Source organism: Stegostoma tigrinum, unplaced genomic scaffold (assembly GCF_030684315.1).
Source record: "Stegostoma tigrinum isolate sSteTig4 unplaced genomic scaffold, sSteTig4.hap1 scaffold_70, whole genome shotgun sequence".
In the NCBI taxonomy this organism is placed as follows: Eukaryota; Metazoa; Chordata; class Chondrichthyes; order Orectolobiformes; family Stegostomatidae; genus Stegostoma; species Stegostoma tigrinum.
Genome location: NW_026728643.1, coordinates 772,927 through 795,364, shown reverse-complemented (window position 1 = coordinate 795,364; position 22,438 = coordinate 772,927). Strand labels below are relative to the sequence as shown.

General features: G+C 45.5%; 1 long non-coding RNA gene across 1 annotated transcript in view; it reads right to left on the bottom strand.

Annotated features, from left to right (window-relative positions):
• Positions 1 to 21,789, bottom strand: part of LOC132209186 (uncharacterized) — a 45,840-nt gene extending 24,051 nt beyond the window's left edge. Inside the window, exons 1-4 of the long non-coding RNA XR_009445279.1 lie at positions 21,547 to 21,789; positions 6,640 to 6,742; positions 1,474 to 1,660; positions 30 to 103 (exon numbers count right to left, since the gene is read on the bottom strand). This is a non-coding gene — a long non-coding RNA (uncharacterized LOC132209186). The remainder of the gene's footprint in view (positions 1 to 29; positions 104 to 1,473; positions 1,661 to 6,639; positions 6,743 to 21,546) is intronic.
• Positions 21,790 to 22,438: the final 649 nt, after the last annotated feature.

Genomic DNA, 22,438 nt, shown 5'->3' with positions numbered 1-22,438 from the left:
CTCTGAATATTTCTTTTTCACGTACTTACCCAACTGCCTTTTAAATGCTGTAACAATACCCGCACCCAGTACTTCCTCCGGAAGGCCATCCCGTACATGAACCCTGTGTAAACAAAAATAAAATTCCATGCATTTATTAAAATCTTTCTCCTCTCCCCTGATAAGTATGACCCAGCCTTGAAATCCCCACCCTCTTGAATTGCAATCTGCCATTCACTTTATCAATACCGCTCAGGACTTTTAAACCTGCCGGGTTACCCCTCAATCTCCTCTGCATGGGATCCATCAAAATGCTGTAACGATTCCCTGTAAATACTGACACACTCCCCAGGGATACTGTATTAACATCAGAATCTCCCCAAACACCCCCCTATAAATAGTGATACACTACCAGGGACCCCCAAGTAAATAATGATAAAGTCCCTCTGGACCCACTGTGAATACTGAATGAATACCCCAGGCACACTGCCAATACTGTCACACTCTCCAAGGATACCTTAAATACCTTTCACTCACTGCAGTGAGGACAAACTCCCCAGCAACTCCCTGGGGTACTGAAATAGTTCCAAGTGATCATTCTGTAAATAGCACCCCACACAATCACTGGAAAAAGTCTATGGATACTGACTCATTAACCACAGGCTCACTGTGAAGACTGACACACTCACTGGGAAACCTGCACAAGTACTGGTTCAAGCAGGACCCAGGTTTTTTTTAAAAAAATCGCCAATTGTAAAACATTTTGACGAATCCTGCGTTTTTGGGCAGAATCCTAGACTTCCAAACTTTTCAAAGACAGTTGGACTGAATCTGCGAGAAATACACAACACAATAATCATGCCTGGGAACGGAGATTGCTGTGTGGGTTTATTGAGATAACAAGGTGTGGAGCTGGATCAACACAGCAGGCCAAGCAGCATTAAAGGAGCAGGAAAACTGACGTTTCGGGCCGAGACCCTTCTTCAGAAAATTATTGTTCGGCCTGGAATCCCATGCTGCACCTCCTCACTTAAAGGACAATTAACCAAAACCAACAGACCCTGATCTAAAAGGAACTGATCCAAGACAGCTTTTACACCTCGGGCTATGCAGCACAGATAGTACGGAGCCTACAGAGATACTTGACATTCCAATCCATTCACACACGCTCTAACCATCCATCGGAAAGCTAATTAACCTCAGAAAAGAACATCAAGAGCAGAGTGAAAACTACAAATCTGGTGTGAAGATAATGGGACTCTCAGTCAGTACAACTGCCAGCCCCGATCTTATGGGAGGAGGAAACTGAACAAAGAGCTTCCGAACACGGGATCCAAACTTTCTGAACTGAGAACACCATCAGCAAAAACCTGACCCAGGCCATCCAAACCGGACACTGACTAGCACAAGCAATCATTGACTTCACCGAAGCCACGAGTCCTCAGTCACAACCTGAGGTGAAAACCCAAAAGGTGAAGAGAAACGGCTACTCACCAAAACACACCTTTGCGCATCAGCCGACTCAACCCAAACGTACAAACCCACACAGTCCCAAGTCTTCATCCAGGCTCTAGGTGTGGTAATCCAGAGGGACCACCGGGACTTCAAAAATCACATTCTGGGATGGGAGCATAAACCCCGAGATCCCAAATTCCAACATCGGTGGCAGTGCATTGGGACCCTATTGGGAGCAATTCAGGCAGACAGTGTAAATGCTTGTTTTCTGTGTGTCAGTAAATAATGTCTAATAGTGGTGGTCTCTTTCCATCGTGTATTGTATTAACTTCATAGAATTTACTGAGATACCTATTTCTTAAATTCTAATTACCTTTATGCTACTAAATAAAAAGAGATTCCTTTGCCCTTAAATACTTGTCTAAAGTCTCCTCATTCACATCCCCATAAATAAACCCAGTGTTCAGAATCACAGGTTTGGGAGCCGCTTAGACATCAGGAAAGTTCTGCAGACCAGAATCCGATACTCATTCCCCACAGACACTCTGTAAATGCTCATACACTCACTGGAGATTCTCAATAAACACTGACACCTTTCCCCAGGCACATTTTGATCGTCCCCATAAATACTGACATTCCCCCCCACCCAACCCCGAGAAAACACTGATACATTTCCCAAGGAGCTCCCCGAAAACAGTGACATGTTTCCTCAGAAACACCTCTAAGGACTGATACATTCCAGCTCCCACTTGAAATGAAAACTACAGGCACATCCATAAATGATTAAAATGAACTATCCAGACAACACAGTTCAATTACTTCTGTGAGAACAGTGAAGGCACTTCAAGCAGTCTAGACTTCACTATAAATATTTCGTCAGGAATGTGTTCTGAGGGAAAATGTGGATAGTGGATCTATGCTGGTTTGTCCTCTTACTCAGAATCATGAAGCTGGGGTGTGGGGAAAGACAGGACTGTGAGTGCAGTCGAGCACATCTGACTGTGTTAATCACAAAAAATAACCTCTAGGTTTGAGTCCTGTCATGGTCTGTGAGGATCAGTGATCATAGAACATAGAACAGAAAACATTACAACACAGTACAGGCCCTTCGGCCCTCGATGTTGTGCTGACCTGTCATACCGATCTCAAGCCCATCTAACCTACACTATTCCATGTACGTCCATATGCTTGTCCAATGACGACTTAAATGTACCTCAAGTTGGCGAGTCTACTACCGTTGCAGGCAAAGCGTTCCATTCCCTTACTCCTCTCTGAGTAAAGAAACTACCTCTGACATCTGTCCTATATCTTTCACCCCTCAATTTAAAGCTATGCCCCCTCGTGCTCGCCGTCACCATTCTAGGAAAAAGGCTCTCCCTATCCAATCCTCTAATTATTTTATATATGTTTCAATTAAGTCACCTCTCAACTAGCTTCTCTCTAATAAAAACAGCCTCATGTCCCTCAGCCTTTCCTCCAAAGACCTTCCCTCCATACCAGGCAACATCCTAGGAAATCTCCTCTGCACCCTTTCCAAAGCTTCCACATCCTTCTTATAATGCGGTGACCAGAACTGTACACAATACTCCAAGTGCAGCCGCACCAGAGTTTTGTACAGCTTCACCATAACCTCTTGGTTCCGGAACTTGATGCCTCTATTAATAAAAGCTAAAACACTGTATGCCTTCTTAACAGCCCTGTCAACCTGGGTGGCAACTTTCAAGGATCGGTGTACATGGACATCAAGATCTCTCTGCTCATCTACACTACCAAGAATCTTACCATTAGCCCAGTACTTTGCCTTCCAGTTACTCCTATCAAAGTGCATATCACCTCACACTTGGCTGCATTAAACTCCATTTGCCACCTCTCAGCCCAGCTAAGCAGCTTATCTATGTCTCTCTGCAACCTACAGCATCCCTCGTCACTATCCACAACTCCACTGACCATAGTGTCGTTTGCAAATTTACTAACGCATACTTCTACGTCCTCATCCAGGTCATTTATAAAAATGACAAACAGCAGTGGACCCAACACCGACCCTTGCGGTACACCACTAGTAACTGGTCTCCAGGATGAACATTTCCCATCAACTACCACCCTCTGTCTTCTTTCAGCAAGCCAATTTCCGATCCAAACTGCTGTATCTCCCACAATCCCATTCCTCCGCATTTTACAATAGCCTACTGTGGGGAACCTTATCGAACGCCTTGCTGAAAGCCATATACACCACATCAACTGGTTTACTCTCATCTACCTGTTTGGTCACCTTCTCAAAAGAACTCAATAAGGTTTGTGAGGCACGACCTTCCCTTCACAAAACCATGCTGACTATCCCTAATCAATTTATTCTTTTCTAGATGATTATGAATCCTATCCCTTATAACCTTTTCCAACACTTTACCAACAACTGAGGTAAGGCTCACTGGTCTATAATTACCAGGGTTGTCTCTACTCCCCTTCTTGAACAGGGGAACCACATTTGCTATCCTCCAGTCATCAGGCTCTATTCCTGTAGACAATGACGAGTTAAAGATCAATGCCAAAGGCTCGGCAATCTCCTCCCTGGCTTCCCAGAAGATCCGAGGATAAATCCCATCCAGCCCAGGGGACTTATCTATGTTCACCTTCTGAAGGATTTCTAATACCTCTTGCATGTGAACCTCAATCCCACCTAGTCTAGTAGCCTGTATCTCAGTATTCTCCTCGACAACATTGTCGTTTTCTAGAGTGAATACTGTTGAAAAATATTCATTTCGCGCTTCCCCTCTCTCATCTAACTCCACACACAACTTACCACTACTATCCTTGATTGGGCCTAATCTTACTTTCGTCATTCTTTTATTCCTTAAAATACCTATAGAAAGCCTTCGGGTTTACCCTGATCCTCTCCGTCAACAACTTCTCATGTCTCCTCCTGGCTCTTCTGAGCTCTCTCTTTCGGTCTTTCCTGGCTACCTCATAGCTCTCAAGTGCCCTAACTGAGCCTTCACATCTCATCCCAACATAAGCCTTCTTCTTCCTCTTGACTAGAGATTCCACCTCCTTCGTAAACCACGGCTGCCGCACTCTATAGCTTCCTCCCTGCCTGACAGGTACATACTTATCATGGACACACAGGAGCTTTTCCTTGAATAAGCTCCACATTTCTATTGTGCCCATCCCCTGCAGTTTCCTTCCCCATTCTATGCTCCCTAAATCTTGCCTAATCACATCGTAATTGCCTTTCCCCCAGCTATAACTCTTGCACAGTGGTATACACCTTATCCCTTTCCATCACTAAAGTAAACATAACAGAATTGTGATCGCTATCACCAAAGTGCTCACCTACTTCCAAATCTAACACCTGGCCGGGCTCATTACCCAGTCCCAAATCTAATGTGGCTTCGCCCCTTGTTGGCCTATCGACATACCTCCTGCACACTCTGGACAAAAACTGACCCATCTATAGTACTCGAACTATAGTGCTCCCAGTCAATATTTGGAAAGTTGAAGTCCCCCATGACAACTACCCTGTCTGTCTCACTCCTATTGAGAATCATCTTTGCTATCCTTTCTTCTACATCTCTGGAACTATTCGGAGGCCTATAGAAAACTCCCAACAGGGTGACCTCTTATTTCCTGTTTCTAACCTCAGCCCATACTACCTTAGTTGACAAGTCTCCAAACATCCTTTCTGCAACTGTAATACTGTCCTTGACCAACAATGCCACACCTCCGCCCCTTTTACCATCTTCTCTGCTCTTACTGAAACATCTAAATCCCAGAACCTGCAACAACCATTCCTGTCCCTGCTCTATCCATGTCTCCGAAATGGCCACAACAGTCCCAGGTACTCACCCATGTTGCAAGTTCACCCACCTTATTCCAGACGCTCCTGGCATTGAAGTAGACACACTTCAATCCAACTTCTTGATTGCCGGTGCCATCTTGCTTCCCTGAAACTTTATTTCGGACCACCCTACTCTCATCCTTTTCTATAGTTGAACTACAATTTTGGTGTCCCTCTCCCTGCTGAATTAGTTTAAACCCACCCGAACAGCCTTAGCAAATTTCCCCCCCCAGGATATCGGTACCCCTCTGGTTCAGGTGAAGACAATCTTGCTTGTAGAGGTCCCACCTACCCCAGAAAGAGCCCCAATTATCCAAGAATCCAAAACCCTCCCTCCTGCACCATCCCTGTAGCCATGTGTTCAACTCCTCTCTCTCCCTATTCCTCGCCTCACTAGCACGTTACACGGGCAACAAACCAGAGACAACAACTCTGTTTGTCCTAGCTCTCAGCTTCCATCCTAGCTCCCTGAATTTCTGCCTAAAATCCCCGTCTCTCTTCCTACCTATGTCGTTGGTGCAAATGTGGACCACGACTTGGGGCTGCTCCCCATCCCCCCTTAGGATCCCAAAAACACCAGAGACATCACGCACCCTGGCACCTGGGAGGCAACACACCAACCGTGAGTCTCTTTCGTCCCCACAGAACCTCCTATCTGTCCCCCTAACTATGGAGTCCCCAATGACTAATGCTCTGCTCCCCTTCCCCCTTCCCTTCTGAGCAGCAGGGACAGACTCTGTGCCACAGACCTGTGCCACACTGCTTTACCCTGGGAAGTCGTTCCCCCTCAACAGTATCCAAAACGGTATACTTATTGTTGAGGGGAATGGCCACAGGGGATCACTGCACTGCCTGCCGGTTCCCTTTCCGACCCCGACTGTAACCCATCTGCCTTTCTCCTGTACTTGAGGAGTGATTACCTCCCTGTAACTCCTCTCAGTAACCCCCTCTGCCTCCTGAACGATCCGAAGTTCATCCAGCTCCAGTTCCCTAACGCGGTTTTCAAGGAGTTGGAGTTGGGTGCACTTCCCGCAGATGCAGTCAGCAGGGACACTAGTGGTGACCCTTATCTCCCACATTCTGCACAAGGAACATTCAACTGCCCTGACCTCCGTTCCCATTATTCTAAATTCCCAAGACTTAAAAAATATAAGAAATAAACTTGTTACCTTACCAATCAGGCACACAGAACCTTTTTTATTTGGTTAGAGGAGGAGGATGGGTGGGAGACACAACCCGGGTAGTGTTTTCGGTAACACAACCACACAAATATATTACCTCACTCACTCACCAGTCCCGTATTGGCTCCTGCTCAGCGTACCTCCGCCTATTCACGAGGTAAGCTTTTTAAAGATTCAAAAACCGTGACTCACCGGCTTCCCGACAGGCCCCTGCTCCAAGCTCACGCTCGCGCTGCTGCTGCAACCAGAAATGCCCTGATCGTGGCCCTGATTCCCTGCGTAGGAGAAAGCCTTCCTGATCAACAAAAAAAAACAGCATTTTCAATTGAAGATTCCAGTGTATCAGAACTCCCCTCCAGTCTCAGCGATGAACAATAGACACTAATTTATACCGAGACACAGAAAGCGTCCTTTCTGTTTCAGTAGTGCACTCTCAGTGCCACAATCAAACAAACGGGAAGATTGTTTCGCTGAAAAAGAACTTCAGAGATAGAGATAACAAGGTGTAGAGCTGGATGAACACAGCAGGACAAGCAACACCAGAGGAGCAGGAAGGCTGACGGTTCGGGCCTAGAGACTTCTTCAGAGACTGAGTCAGATGTACATTATTTCATACCTGGAGCCTGACTTGCAGTTTAACAAAGATAATGGGAACTGCAGATGCTGGAGAATTCCAAGATAATAAAATGTGAGGCTGGATGAACACAGCAGGCCAAGCAGCATCTCAGGAGCACAAAAGCTGACGTTTCGGGCCTAGACCCTTCATCAGAGAGGGGGATGGGGAGAGGGAACTGGAATAAATAGGGAGAGAGGGGGAGGCGGACCGAAGATGGAGAATAAAGAAGATAGGTGGAGAGAGAAAAGGTGGGGAGGTAGGGAGGGGATAGGTCAGTCCAGGGAAGACGGACAGGTCAAGGAGGTGGGATGAGGTTAGTAGGTAGCTGGGGGTGCGGCTTGGGGTGGGAGGAAGGGATGGGTGAGAGGAAGAACCGGTTAGGGAGGCAGAGACAGGTTGGACTGGTTTTGGGATGCAATGGGTTGGGGGGGGGGGGGGGGGGGGGGAAGAGCTGGGCTGGTTGTATGGTGCAGTGGGGGGACGGGACGAACTGGGCTGGTTTAGGGATGCAGTAGGGGAAGGGGAGATTTTGAAACTGGTGAAGTCCACATTGATACCATATGGCTGCAGGGTTCCCAGGCGGAATATGAGTTGCTGTTCCTGCAACCTTCGGGTGGCATCATTGTGGTAGTGCAGGAGGCCCATGATGGACATGTCATCTAGAGAATGGGAGGGGGAGTGGAAATGGTTTGCGACTGGGAGGTGCAGTTGTTTGTTGCGAACTGAGCGGAGGTGTTCTGCAAAGCGGTCACCAAGCCTCCGCTTGGATTCCCCAATGTAGAGGAAGCCGCACCGGCTACAGTGGATGCAGTATACCACATTGGCAGATGTGCAGGTGAACCTTTGCTTAATGTTGAATGTCATCTTGGGGCCTGGGATAGTGGTGAGGGAGGAGGTGTGGGTGCAAGTGTAGCATTTCCTGCGGTTGCAGGGGAAGGTGCCGGGTGTGGTGGAGTTGGAGGGCAGTGTGGAGCGAACAAGAGAGTCACGGAGAGAGTGGTCTCTCCGGAAAGCAGACAGGGGAGGGGATGGAAAAATGTATTGGGTGGTGGGGTCGGATTGTAAATGGCGGAAGTGTCGGAGGATGATGCGTTGTATCCGGAGGTTGGTAGGGTGGTGTGTGAGAACGAGGGGGATCCTCTTGGGGCGGTTGTGGCGGGGGCAGGGTGTGAGGGGAGTGTTGCGGGAAATACGGGAGACGCGGTCAAGGGCGTTCTCGATCACTGTGGGGGGAAAGTTGCGGTCCTTAAAGAACTTGGACATCTGGGATGTGCGGGAGTGGAATGTCTTATCGTGGGAGCAGATGCGGCGGAGGCGGAGGAATTGGGAATAGGGGATGGAATTTTTGCAGGAGGGTGGGTGGGAGGAGGTGCACCCCAGGTAGCTGTGGGAGTCGGCGGGTCCGAAACGGACATCAGTTACAAGCTGGTTGCCTGAGATGGAGACTGAGAGGTCCAGGAAGGTGAGGGATGTGACGGAGACGGTCCAGGAAGGTGAGGGATGCCCTTGACCGCGTCTCCCGTATTTCCCGCAACACATCCCTCACACCCCGGCCCGCCACAACCGCCCCAAGAGGATCCCCCTCGTTCTCACACACCACCCTACCAACCTCCGGATACAACGCATCATCCTCCGACACTTCCGCCATTTACAATTCGACCCCACCACCCAAGACATTTTTCCATCCCCTCCCCTGTCTGCTTTCCGGGAGAGACCACTCTCTCCGTGACTCCCTTGTTTGCTCCACGCTGCCCTCCAACCCCACCACACCCGGCACCTTCCCCTGCAACCGCAGGAAATGCTACACTTGTCCCCTCACCTCCTCCCTCACCCCTATCCCAGGCCCCAAGATGACATTCAACATTAAGCAAAGGTTCACCTGCACATCTGCCAATGTGGTATACTGCATCCACTGTACCCGGTGTGGCTTCCTCTACATTGGGGAAACCAAGCGGAGGCTTGGGGACCGCTTTGCAGAACACCTCCGCTCAGTTCGCAACAAACAACTGCACCTCCCAGTAGCAAACCATTTCCACTCCCCCTCCCATTCTCTAGATGACATGTCCATCATGGGCCTCCTGCACTGCCATAATGAAGCCACCCGAAGGTTGCAGGAACAGCAACTCATATTCCGCCTGGGAACCCTGCAGCCATATGGTATCAATGTGGACTTCACCAGTTTCAAAATCTCCCCTTCCCCTACTGCATCCCTAAACCAGCCCAGTTCGTCCCCTCCCCCCACTGCACCACACAACCAGCCCAGCTCTTCCCCCCCACCCACTGCATCCCAAAACCAGTCCAACCTGTCGCTGCCTCCCTAACCGGTTCTTCCTCTCACCCATCCCTTCCTCCCACCCAAAGCCGCACCCCCAGCTCCCTACTAACCTCATCCCACCTCCTTGACCTGTCCGTCTGTCCGTCTTCCCTGGACTGACCTATCCCCTCCCTACCTCCCCACCTATCTTCTTTACTCTCCATCTTCGGTCCGCCTCCCCCTCTCTCCCTATTTATTCCAGTTCCCTCTCCACATCCCCCTCTCTGATGAAGGGTCTAGGCCCGAAACGTCAGCTTTTGTGCTCCTGAGATGCTGCCTGGCCTGCTGTGTTCATCCAGCCTCACATTTTGTTATCTTGCAGTTTAACAACATTGTTTGTTCCAAAGGATAGTCACATCAGACCTCAAACTTGAACTCTGTTTCTCTCTCCACATGTGTTGCCAGATTGGCGAGGTTTCTGCAGCATTTTCTGTTTTGTTTCAATTTGCCAGCATCCACACTTCATTTGAGTCACATCATTGTTGACTTCTCAGCACTCATCCAGTTTTTGCAACATTTTTTGATCCCCTTGGCATCACAAACGTTGCAAACCATTTTCTGGAATGTAGTCAGCGATCCACTTCTTGAGGTGGAACTGATCACAGATTCACAGGTATTTGAGTGAAGATATTTCGGTTTATCTCAGGCAATCAGGCTGTTCTACCACTTTCAGACTGATCCATTACGCTACATTCCTATCAGAAAGATAGCTGCAAACATGTATTCTGTCACTGTCTTTGGTAATAACATACAGTGCAAAGAGAACACCTCTTTATTCACATGCAATACAGGATACCCAGATCTAGCCGACTCAGTCGCACTTCATTACAGTCTCCAGTTGCAAGAATGTAACACTGGGGCACCAGACTCAATCACTCAAATGCAAATGATTGCTTCCTTAAGTGTGGAAAACAAATCTACACACATTTGTGTATCTCTGGCTTCAGAAGGTTCCACAAAGTGCATTGATGGAATTCACACGGCAATGAACACATCCTTCTTCCAGGTGCTCCAGTAACATCATGTGTAATTTGGAGACAAAAGAACACTGTGTTCTAGGCAACGTAATCCCATAAATGACAGGCTGTTGCACACAGCAATATCACCCCCTCACAAATACAAACCATCGTCTTATGTTTTAAATCAAAATGCTAAACAGAAAAAAAAGTCACGTAAAAAAAAAAATCACTCCTCGTCACTTTAATGAAAGAATTTGCTGATAAGATAATGCTAAAAAAAGTATAATACAGACAGACGGGGTAAGTTAGTGTGGCGAACTGGTGAAACCGGCTCATAACGACTTCAGACTCCACAGTGAAGCAATAGATTTACCGAATCATTTACAAAAATAGCTCGGCAACAAAGGGTTGAATTCTCATAAAACTGACAAGTACCATCAGATCGACAGGTAGAGATTGGAATTGTTCAGAAAAAAAAACTTTCCAGATACACTGGTGGATGGTGTGTGCTAGAAACCATTCTGAGTGAAATAACTTTGTGATCGAACACTTATTCACTGAGAAATGAATCTCTGCTGCGCCAAAGAAAAGCCGGTGCATAGTTTACTGGCCGCCTGATTTGCAGGCAAAGGAAACCTGATCCCAGGACTCTCAGGTAAATTACACTGTTAGTGACAGCCCAACATGCACAAGAAGAGCCTCTTACACTGAGAACAGAACAGATTATAGTTAAACAGACAAGAATCCCAACATGAAAATCTGCCACTTATTCTGATGTCATCTGCAAACCTACCTCCGACATTCACAGTCAAACCATTGATGTAAATGACAAAAAGCAGCATCCTTTTGTCTCCGACTGTCCATCCAGGTTTAACTTTGATCCACATGTTGCCTCTATGAACAACAACATGAACATGTAGCCAAAATACTTGGACTTTTAAACTGTCAGTTATAACTATGTAATCTTTTTCAATTCAATGATCATTTGGCTTCTATATATTTTTCAAGCTACTTTGAGCTGTGTATTTACAATTAGTTCCTGGGGAAAACTCTCTCGTGTATTCTGTTGAATAAACACATTTTCAACCTGTATGCTCCTTGGTCCAATTATCTTAGCAAAATGTAAATATTTTTAGCCAATTACAGTAATGATCTTTTAAATGGCTCATTCATAATCACAAATAATTTCTAATTATTCCAAGTACAGAACACCTTGTAAACCAAATTATTTTTCTCAGAGCCGACATTATATATCTTTACAGTTTACAGTGCAGTCATCCAATTATTGCATTGGTCCATTATCACAGTGAAGCTAAAATTAAAGTCTTTTTTTAAAATTGACATCATTGTTACTGTATTCTTGAATTACAATGACTAGCGTAGTATTTTAGAAGCATTAAACAAGGCTGGATTTTCAATACAAGAATTAGTGCAAATAATCATATTGCTTATTTTATTAATAATTGTTAGCTCCTAATGATTTTTTTTGTTGTGATCACATTAATATCACTTTAATAATCAGTCTACTTTCAGCTCTGTAGATATATAAAATGAATGTCAAGTTATTATTAAGTGAAGTTTAAAATGTCACACTTTTTTCTTCTGTATTCTAAAAATCATAGAATATGTTTCATTATTATCAAATCCACGAATCAAAGTAAATATTTTTCACTGTACAGTTTAACAGGCACCATGAATATCAACTCATTGTCTCTCGGCCCCTCTTTTATTTTCTCCTCCAACAATCTGCTCTGTGAGCAGTTTATTAAACCGGTCAGTGATCAGCTGTGTGGATCCTAATCACTTAAGTACGTTCAATATTTACTACACTTTAGGCAGACAGTAAACCCCAGAATTGCTCTCGGCAATATAAAAAGAACAACGAGGGAGAAGGGAGCTGTGCTGAATTCAGTGGACAATTGACAGACCTCATCCACACCTGGGAGGTGTTGAACCACACAGCAGGATATCGTGGTGGAAAAGTGGTGCACGAGGGGAAGCATAAGCCCAAGGCGGCCAAAACGGATTCTGAATGGGCCCTATCTAAGGACAACAACAAAAAGAAAAAAAGGCCTCCAGGGGTGGTTGTTACAAATTGTATTGGATTGCAAAAAGAAACTGATCATGAAGATGATCAGGAAGGGTTAAGACCTGGGTGCCCTAAAACCAGAGCAGAGACCCTGGTGGAATAGACAAGAAAAATATGTCAATATGAGAAGGCAGCTGTAACTCTGACAGCCTCCATCAGAAATATGACCAATGAGAATTGGAAACAAGCAAAGGTGGCAGCTCTTACATGAGGGCTCAAAGCGAAAGGTCATGATGGTAGTTATAGGAAGGGAAGGACGATGACACTGACTCAAATGGGTTGGATGACAAAACACCCACTTATGGACAGAGGGACAACAATGGGTGGGATGACCTGGAAGTATGAGAAGGCAGTGCCTATGGCACCGTTGTGGATCAAAGTTAAACCTTGGACAGACAGTGACGGACAAAAGGACGTTTTTTTTTGTCATTTACGTAAATGATTTGCATGTGAATATAGGAGGTAAAGTTTTCAGATAACATCAAAAGTAGTGGTGTACTGGATAGTGAAGAGGTTATTTCGAGAGTACAATCGGACCTTTACCACATGGGTCAATAAGCTGAGGAGTGGCAGATGGAGGTTAATTTAGATTAATGTGAGGTGTTGCATTTTAGGAAGGCAAATCAGTGCAGAAGTTATGGATTTAATGGTAAGGCCCTGGGAGTGTTGCTGCACAACGAGATCTTGGAGTGCAAGTTCATAGTTTCTTGAAAGTGGAGTTGCAGGTCGACAAGGGAGGGAGGAAGGCATTTGGTACGTGTGCCTTCATAGGTCAGAGTCTTGAATTTAGGAGTTAGTGTGTCACGTTGCAGACATATTGGGCATTGCTTAGGCCACTTTTAGAATAGTGCATTCAATTTTGATCTCATTGTTACAGGAAGGATGTTGTGAAACTTGAAAGGTTCAGAAAATATTTACAAGGACGTTGCCATGATTGGTGGGTTTGATCTGAAGGGAGAAGCTGAATAGGTTGGGGCTATTTTCCCTGCAATGTTGTAGGCTGGGGTTGGCGGGGGGGGGGGGGGGCAGCGCTTACGGAGGCTTCTAAGTCATGATGGGCATGGATTGGGTGAATGGTCAAGATCTTTTTCCCAGGGTTGGGAGTCCAAAACCGGAGGGTATCGGTTTAAGATGAGAGGAAAAGAGTTAAAAGGGATTTAAAGGAGCAATGTTTTCACACAGAGGGTGGTGCATGTATGTGATGAGCTGCCAGAGGAAGCAGTCGATGCAAGTAGAATTACAACATTTAAAAGTCATCTGGATGGGTATATGAACAAGAACGGTTTAAAGTGATGTGGGCCAAATGCTGGCACATGGGACTAAATGAATTTAGGATGTTTGCTTGGCATAGAAGACTTGGACTGAAGGGTCCATTTCCATGCGGCACATCTCGATGACTCAGTGATAGAGGAAGCGAACCTTTTCTGATGCAGATTGGGAATGTGACATTCTGGGGGTTGATCTCTGAAAACAATGAGAAGCATCTCATGTTGTAGCTTCCTGAAATACGACTGGGGACCCTCCAGCCAGGACATGGGAAGGAGGAAAAAGAAGGCTGCGTCTCCAGAGTAGCGACACTGTTGGGAGACTGGGACAGTCAGGCAATCTGGGAAGTTCCACTTGGGACCCACTCACAAGCAGGAACATGGGTTATTATCTGTAAACCCTGGAAAAGATCAAGGGGCCTCTCATTCCACCACAAAAACAATACCCCATCAAAGCTGGGGCTGAGGAGGCAGCAATTGTGATCATGAACAATTGGCTGAAGCAGGTAATGGTCAGGCCGACAGCATCCCAAACTAATTCACTGAAGCCTGATGACTCAGATTGCCTCCCTATTGATTATACCTCCCTGAACACATCTGTCACTGAAGTGTATCCTATAGTAGCAAAAGCACACTGTACTTAATGGGCTGAAATCGCAACAGGGCACTATCTCAGTCCAGGTCCGTTCCCGTGGACCTGGAATCCCAGAATAAGCTGTTGTTTACTCTGAGGAAAACAGCACACATGTTCCCAGTTGTTCTGGCAATTCCACAATAATCCAGCCATATTCCACTGACGTATGGCTCATGGAATTCGCCAAATTGATCTTACCAAGACCTCATCACCTTAGTCAGTCAGAAAGAGCATATCTGGATCTTCAATAGAGTATTGAGTCACATGTGCTAGGCAGGGCTTAAAATTAAACCACACAAAGCAAATTGGAATGACAGGGAATGATGTGTCTGCGATATCAGTCAGGTAGGGACACAGGATAGTCCCGTAAAAACAAAAGAATGTGATTTTAAACGACCCAGTCACACACCGTGAAAGGAGTAAGGCAAACTTGAGGGTTGTTTAATTATTGTAGGAATTATACGGAAAATGTTCAGAACTGGCACAACTACTAAAAGACCTGATATCAGCCAGGAGCCAGAGAGTCAACATATACACACACAGTCCTGATGTCTTTGGTATAGTTCACGATCATACATTGGCCTGGCCTCAGCATGGGTATGTCACCTTGTCTGGGGGCCACATACAGCACGAAGACCAGATTAAAGAGTTGATGGAAGCAGCTAATTTTGTGACTGAAGCAGCAGTAATGAAGATTCGAGCTCACAGGAAAGGAGAAACCCCACAACAGGGCAATGAGTGTGCGGGTCAGGCAGCTAAAATACTTACTGAAACAGTACAGATATTTGAGGAAGTGGCAGTGGCAGCAGTTACTGGAGGAAGAGAAGAAAGTTTGAAGACATTTCAAGAAACAGCCCCACAACACGAAAAATGTGAATGGGAAAAGGGTGGGGCATTGAGAGGACAAGATGGAATCAGGAAGACATAGGATCAGACAGTGCCACCACATACCATCGGCTGGCCCATGCTGGGTGGTATAAAATGCAATATCAGATGCCTCATTGCTGGTAGTGACCTGGAGTAGGGGATAATATAATAAAATGTAATCAAAGACTCTGGACACACAGTGTCAGGGAAAACAAATCAAGATTAAATGCAGACAGCAGCCATAACCCAGGGGGCTCATGGGAACAATTGCAGATGGATTCAACGGGTTCCGTACCCCAGAAAAATAAATGCTAAATGTCTAAACATATAGAAACAGAAAAGTAGATGCAGGAGTTGGCTATTTGACCCTTTGAGCCTGCACAACCATTCGGTATGATCATGGCTGATTGTGTAATCTCAGCATAACATTCCTACCCTCTCTCCATACTCCTTCCTCCCTTTAGCCATAAGGGAAACGACCAGCTCCCTCTCGAATATATCTAATTAATTTGCCCCAATAGCTTTCTGTGGGAGAGAATTCCACAGGTTCACATTCTTGGTGAAGGGATTGTTCTGCATCTCGGTCCCAAAGGCTTTATTCTTAGACTGTGACCCCCAGTTTGAGATTTCCACATCATCCGGAATACTTTTCCTGCACCTAGTCCGTCCAAGCTCATGAGAATTTTATGTTTCTATGCCATACCCTCCTCATTCTACTAAATTCCAATGAGTACACATCCTGTCGATCCGGTCTCTAACCCAGCTGATGCAGTCTTTTCTTAGATCATAGATTGTAGAATCCCTACATTTGGGATGGGTCATTCAGCCCATCAAGTCCACACTGACCCTTTGAAGAGGGACCCAGTCCACCCTGTAACCCCACAACTACCATGGTTAACCGATTGAGCCTGCACATCCCCGCACGCTATCAGTAATTTTGCATGGCCGCCTCACCCGAGATTTACTGGGTGGGTGGAAGCATTCCCCTGCAAATTCTGAAAAAGGGACACATTTACAGGGAAAGTAATTAAACAGTATGTGTGCTGCTCGGTACTGAATGGAGGTTCCATCTCCCATACCAGCCCCAAAGTTCACGTCGAACAAATTAACCTAACACTGGAAACTGGTCTAAGACCCTGAAAGAGACCAGGTAAGGATGGTTTAGAGTACACCCCACCATTCTAATGAAACTGAGGTTAACCCCAGCAAAGCGGCTGAGGTTGACCCCCTTTTGAATTTGTGACTGGACAGGCTATGCAGCTGCGGGAGGGTGTGGTAGGAGAACAACTGGAAATGTGCGAAGGAAATAATAGGGTGAAACAATTTGAGAGCGAACTGGCAAAACAGCTGCATGAGCTGAGAGGGGAAGTCGGAGACGGACAGAGAATCAGAGATTTAGAAAGGGAGCATAGCAACATTCGAGCTGGCATTCCTAATCCAGGAGATCAGGTCCTGGTGAAAGTATTATCCCATCATGTGCCACTGTGACCATGATGGGTCAGACCCTACTAGGTGATTATTACAGTGAGATATGCACTCTTGTAGATATGAAAAAGTGGGGGCCAAAGTGGAAGCAGTGGTCCCAAGTGAAGATATACAAAGTCCAAACACGATCATTCACCCTTATGGCAAGTTGCGTTGGGTTCCTGTTCTTTACAGGCTGGTGGCCACCGCCATTACCCGTTTTGGGAATTATTCATATTCAAACCTCAATGGCCTTTGTCCTAAGCCCATAATTCAGGCTTGATTATATGTAATACTTATTGGGGTCCATATTAATCAATTCACTTTCATTCTTATTTCAGTTTGCTGCATGCCTGCCACAGCCAGCTTCACCCCTTCCCTTTCCATACTGCCATGAAGCCTATTTCTATCATTATCACTCCTAGAGTCATGTGCTGCACACATTTCACAATTTAACCTTCTCATTACATAGCCAGGAGTGGGGACAAAAGATGGCTGTAAAAACGCAGTAATTAGGACTGCAGAAGGATAACCACCCAGTGATCAACGGAAAAGTGGCAGAAACAGATTACAAAATAGAGTGAAGATGCGGTTATGGTGCCTAGAAATTTGAAGAATATAAACAAATTTCTTTTAATGACTTGGTAAATTTGTGAAGAGATTGAATTTCACTCTCATCTGTGGAATTCTAATTGATGCTGTCTCACTAAGTAAAGAAAATTAGTGATGCAGAGTGTTTCGAGAAGAGGCAGTAAAGACTTATCCATGAGTTAAATACTGATTCAAAACTCACTGGCCACATCTGAGTGCTGGGGTGTGTAACTGGAACTGCAATTCAGAGAGACTGTTTGTTTGTTTGATTTCTCAGGCCAAGTGAGAGAGCGGATGTTCCCAATTGGAAGAACTTACACTAAGTAGTAGAAATTAATATCATTTCTAATCTTATGCGTTCGGGTTAACAGCGAAAATAAAGCCCAACAAAATTTGGAAGAGCCCTCAGTGATAAGGGAGTATTGAGGTTATTGGTAATTAATGTGGTGCAGCTGGTAAATGTTTGGGAAGGAGTATAAAACTGTCAGGATTGAAATGTGATTTAACAACAGGTATTCTAAAGGCAAATAATAAAGGAATCAGGTAAACATCAACAGAATGTGGGAGCACCAAGTTCTGTAGAGCCATTAACCATGTGTTTACTGGACTGGATGTATCGCTTAGGCAAATGTGGCTAACAGTTACATTATAACATTCCATGTCATTGCTGTAATGTGAAATGCATAAAAATGCTGCACTTGGTTAGGGGGAGTGAAACAGCACCAGAAAATCTCCCACAATGCACTGCTGAGGAGCTCCGCATAAAGGCTGCCCCTGCTGCTGAACACAGAACACAAGACTCCTGTTTGATATTTCACCCAACAGTTGTGGAGTGTGTTTTTCTGACTGAAGGTCGGGGCTGGCGCTGTCCCACAAGGATCAGACCTGAGACCATACACACACGCACACGTAACTATGAGGGGATGCATTCTGGGAGGCCAATTGCAAGGGGACCGTAAACAATAAATGGAAGAACCCTGAGTAGCACTGATATACAGATGGAGCTTCACGTCCAAGTCCATAGCTCTCTGATAGTGGCAACACCTATGCATAAAGTGGTAAAGGAGGACTATGGCATGCTGGCTTTCTTCTGTCAGGGGGCTGAATAGAAAGTTGTAATTCGGCCACCTTTGGAGTGATGTGTGCAGTTTCGATCACTACATTACAGGAAGGGAGTGGAGGCTTCGGAAAGGTTGCAGAAGAGGTTTACCAGGATTTTGCCTGGCTTGGACAAACTTGGATCGTTATCACTATACAGAGCGAGGGGCTGAGGGGCGACCTGAAAGGGAGACAGTGGACAGTCTGAGCCTTTTTCCTTAGGTGAAAATGACAAATACTAGGGGCAAATGGATTAAGGTTAGAGGGGGAAGGTTAAAAAGAGTTGTATGAGGCACGTTTCTTATACAGGAAGTGATAGGCGGCCACAATGTACTCTCTTGGGAGGTGATAGAAGCAGAAACGATCAATCACGACATTTAAGAGGCACTTAGGCAGACATATGAACAGGCAGGGAAGAGAGGGATATAGATCATGTACAGGCAGATTGTATTACTTCAGAGTGGCATCAATATTAGAACAGATGTGGTGAGCCAAAGGGCTTCTTCCGGTGCTGTACTGTCCTGTTTTCCAAGTGGCAGGAATAGTGGAGCCACAGTTAATATTTTGAGTGAACATCTCTTCTTTAGAACACACAGTGAGTTTATGCATCTTGAGGGAAACAACGTGGAAGGGGAATATATATTTGAATGGCACAGATGCAAAGAGCAGGGAGCGGGGAGTTACTATGTACAAATCTTTATCGGAGAGAGAACATAACTAAAATGCATTGAGGAGACTGTCTAGGATCTTGGGCTTCATTAATGGAACCTGCAGTTTCAGAGTTCGACATGTGTTCGGCTGTACGACCCAGCACTGTTAGGAGAGATGAGAGACTGTTAGGATAAGTAAGAATGTCTCCGGTGGCTATCCCTCTGCCAGATATTCAGCTTTTGGAACTGTTGAAGGACGTGGTCTCTCTGAGGAAAACGGAATGGCCAGTCACTTTTTCGACACTTGGAATGATTCTTTTGTTATGCAGAATTTCAGGAGATTTAATAGAATTATTTTTGTAGGGGACTCTCCTGTCAGAGGCTTAAACAGGAAATTCTATAGCAGTGAGTGTAAATTTAGGATGGTTTGTTAATTGCCTTGTGCTCAGATTAAGGACGTCGCTAAACATTTCAAATCTCTTGTCAAAGGTGAGATTGAGAGGCCAGAAATTATTCTACACATTGATAGCAATGACATTTTTTGGGAAAAGGTTAAAAGCACTACAAAGTGAATTTGATCGGTTCGGTAAAATATTTTTTTTAAAAACTTGACGAGTCATACTTTCTTGTTTACACCCAATGCCAAACGAGGTAGGGAGAACAAGGTTAAAGGAGACAAAATCGATGAAAATCTTGTGTATTGTTCAGAAATTCAGGTTTTTGGACAATTGGAATGTCTTTCGGGGTAGAAAAGACAAAGAATGGGTCTAATGTAAACTGGAAAGGGATCAATATCTCAGCAAGGAGCTTTGCTCATTCCATTAAAGGAGACTTTATACTGACAGAGATGGGGAGTGGGGGAATTACACATACCAGCATAAACAGAAGGATTGATGAGGAACGTTCTGAATGTGAGGAGAGCACAGCAAGTACAAAAGAAAGACGAGAGAATCAGAATATGTAGTAACTCTGAAGAACTTTTCTTTTCAATGCGACGAGTCTTAAAAGTTAAAGCTGATGAACTCATAGCTATGACAGAAACTTGTCTGTGAGATGGACAAAACCGGCAGCTCACTGTTCTAGGTTTTAGGTGATGTAGGAACAATAGAAAGGGGGTGTGTGTGTGCATGTGTGTGCTTAACAGCAGGAGCCAGAGAGTAATGGCAGAGGGTTACTTTTCAGACTGGGGGCCTGTGGCCAGCAGGGTTCCAGCAGGATCAATTCTGGATCCTCTTTTGTCATTTTATATAATTGATTTGGATGAGAATATAGAAGGTACGGTTAGTAAGTTTATGGGTTACACCAAAATAGGGGCATAATAGACAGTGAAGAAGGTTATCTAAGATTACAAAGGGATCTTGATCAAATGGGCTCAAAAAATGGCACATTGTATTCAATCGGAATAAACGTGAGGTGGTGAATTTTGGTGTAACAAACAAGGGCAGGACTTATACAATTAATGGTAGGGCCTTAGGTAGTGTTTGAGAACAGGGGACCTAGGGGTGCAGGTACATTTGTTTTTAAAAGATTGCATCACATATACCCACAGGGTGGTTAAAAGGCATTTGGCATTCTTGCCTTCATTGCTCAGTCCTTGGAGTATCAAGAGTTGGGATGTTATCTTGAGGTTGTACAGGACATTGGTGAGGCCTTTTCTGGAATACTGTGTCCAGTTATAGGAAGGATATTATCGAACTGTACATTGTTCTGAACAGACTTACCAGGATGTAGCCTGGCTTGGAACAATTGAACTATAAAGATAGGCTGGAACTTTCTTCATTGCAGTGTAGCAGGTTGAAAGGCAATCTGATAGAAGTTTATAAAATAATGAGAGCTATAGATAGAGTTGATGGTAGTTGTCTTTAGATGGGGAATTTCAAAACTAGGGGACATACTTTTAAGGTGAGAGGAGAAACATTTAAATAAAGTCACGAGGCTTTTTTTTTTACACAGAGGGTGGCTTGTGTGTGGAATGAACTTCATAAGGGTGTGGTGGATGCAAGTATAATTACAACATTGAAAAGGCATTTGGATAGGTGTATGAATGGGAAAAGTTTGAAGGGTCAGGAGCAGGCAGATGGAACTAGTTCAGTTTGGGATTATGTTCAGCTTGGACTGAAGGGTCTGTTTCTAGAGGGTCTGAAGGCTCTATGACTCTGGCTTCAAGAAATGATTGAGATAATGAGGACACACTCACGGAAAAGATGCTGAACCTTGATAAAGCTCTGGTGAGGGTCACAGTCAATCACTGCATCCAATTCTGGTCAGAAAAGATACGAGGGCCCTTTAAATTGTGGAGTACAGATTTACCGTGGTCGTTCATTGAGAAAGAAAACGCTTCCAACCCACAGGTCCTCAGTGCAAAGCAGGGACCATTCTGTCCGAAACACGCGAGGCTTTGGGGCCAACAAATATTCTGGCGGTAACCTGGGCCTCTCGCGGCCTGAAACCTGCAGCCCTTGTCAGTTTACTAAAAACGCATGACCAAGAAGTTCTAATTGGGATCTACAGTTGTACACATGCGGTGATAAAGTCTCCCAGACCACACTAACCTTCACTGTTTTCCCCAGCAGCTTATTCTTTGTTCCTTTAACAGCTCCGACAAAACCGGCAATCAGCAGCTTACGGCGGTCAGAAAGACGCTGCGCCTGCGTGCAAACACCGGCCGGAACGTTGCTGTTCTGAGGGTCACCGGACACGAAACGTTAACTCTAATTTTTTTTCTTTTTTCACAGATGCTGCCAGAGCTGTTGAGCTTTTTCCGCAACTTGTGTTTTTGTTGCTGATTTACAGCATCCACAGTTGTTTCGGTTAAGATTGATCACGTGTCGCCGCACGGCCCCGCCCCTTGCTGTATCCGATTGGCTAGAGGACAGACCTCTCCAACTCAGTCCTCCAGCCCTTCCCCCTCCTTTCTATTGGACCGAAGCCACCGCCATCACACGTGCGCTGTGCTTGGGCAGGAGAGAAGTACTGACTGTGCAGACCCACAACCCTCTGCCTTATCGAGACGGAAGGACGAGTAAGTTCAGGGAAATAAAGAGCGATGTCTGAAAAAGAGTCCACACGACAGAAGAGTGCTGTTGGAGGTCAAGAAGAGCTTGATGAAGCGTATCTGAGGACGTTTGGGAAACCAGGGCTGAATTTGTGGGAACCCGAGCACAGATACGTCCCTCGAGCAGAGGAGGCTGTGGAGTGTATGCTGACACAATGGGAACTGCAGATGCTGGAGAATTCCAAGATAATAAAATGTGAGGCTGGATGAACACAGCAGGCCAAGAAGCATCTCAGGAGCACAAAAGCTGACGTTTCGGGCCTAGACCCTTCATCAGAGAGGGGGATGGGGAGAGGGAACTGGAATAAAATTCCATCCCCTATTCCCAATTCCTCCGCCTCCGCCGCATCTGCTCCCACGTTAAGACATTCCACTCCCGCACATCCCAG